The sequence below is a fragment of the Sinocyclocheilus anshuiensis genome, unplaced genomic scaffold (assembly GCF_001515605.1).
Source record: "Sinocyclocheilus anshuiensis isolate Anshui unplaced genomic scaffold, SAMN03320099.WGS_v1.1 scaffold60, whole genome shotgun sequence".
Lineage (NCBI taxonomy): Eukaryota > Metazoa > Chordata > Actinopteri > Cypriniformes > Cyprinidae > Sinocyclocheilus > Sinocyclocheilus anshuiensis.
Window position 1 is genome coordinate 646,120 of NW_015554068.1, and position 1,747 is coordinate 647,866.

Sequence of the window (1,747 nt, forward strand, 5' to 3'; positions counted from 1 at the left end):
CTTTTTTGAGGCAGTGACACTTCCTTGATTTACAAGTGTTAAAAGCATCTTCCAACACCGCTGTATAATCTTAATATTTAATAAAGTGCCTGAAAAACGTAAAAAACGCATTTTATGGTGTTGTATAGTGCAGTGCTGTCGGCAATATATTTTTAGTGTCTTAGTCAAAAGTGGCATTTTTTGACATTATAAAGTGGTTAAATTGAAAACTAAGAGGATAACAAAACGCAAAATGGCATGGCGAGGTCACTTAGCGGTGCTTACGACATCTAGCCGAATTTGTCGCTCGCGCACGAGGTCAAACTTCGGTCAGATCTCGGATGATCTAACCAAAATCGGATATTGCTCCAGTGTGTTTCTTCAAATGTCGAATCTCTAACAAAGTACGAACCCAAATACGAACTCTCGTCGTCCCTACGAAAGAATTAAGCATCTGAAGTCCACGCGTCTGGTTTCATAGATTTACACTGGCGGGAATTTTTTATTTGGGGTTTTTTTGGGGGCTCAACACTAGCCATAGACTGTCACAACAGCTATGATGTGACATTTTCTGAACTTCTGACCCCAGTCGGCGGGTCATCGTCCGGTCAGATCTCTCCTTCGGGCCACGAGTTGGTTCTCTAAAGCATAACCGAAATGCCAGGCCATTGCCAACACGCCATACTTTCGTTCCTTCATAAGCAACCCCTCCTCCGTCTAGAAGCAGAGTTCAGCGGAAGGCCACCGAATCGCTCCGCCTCCAAACAACCTCACTTGTTTACAAGGAATGTTAACAAGAGCAAGCGTCTTTGCTCCGCCCATCGTTAAGCGACTCGCAGCGCGTGACCATTTCTTCATACGGAAACACAGTGACCCCTGGTGTTTGGAGCTGGAAAATGTTACAGAGCGTTTTCAAAGCTGCCTAACTAATTTTATGGATGCAAACAGAAATCTTTCTTGTAAAATTATAACATTTAATATATTATTTTAAAGTTTTACATTTTTGCTTTTGTTATAATCCTGTGTAGTTTGCTAATAACAGACTAAAATTCATCAGTATAGTCTTTTTGAGCTTAAGTTTCATGTGAAAATGAATATTAATACTTCTTGTTAAAATATTCCTAAATAGTATTATCTGGATTGTGGATACTAATATTAAAATGTTTTAGGAGAACTGTTCTGCAATCGTAAACTCAATAATAAGATAAACATATCAATGCTGTACTATTATTGTAGATCCAGTTTGCATTAAAAATGTATATTTCATCTAAAGATGTAGAGCAAAATCTGGGATTAAAATTGTAAATTTTAAACCTGGAAATAACTGAAATATTTAGGATTTTAAAAAAGGCAAAAGAAAGCAATGTTATGACAAAACAAAGAAGAAATATTTAAGATTCTGCAATACAAAACACGTTGGAAAACATGATCAGGTTTATTTTTTTAATGATTGAAGTTGCTCTGCATATAATTAAGAACGAAAATCTTTAGCATGTTTATGTACTGATCATATACAGTTTTCAACCAAAATCTGAAAAGTAACAATAATAATAATAATAATAATATTTTGCATTATATAATGTTTTGTAATGGAACGTAAAAGGAAAAATGCAAACTTGTCACAGAAGTGAATCATCCAGATGTAGCCGGCCTGGCAACATTTTTCAGTTTATTAAGAGAAACGGGGTAAAAAAAATAGGCTTTATGGGGAAACAACATAACGGAAAACACACACACGCACACGCGCACACACACACACACACACACA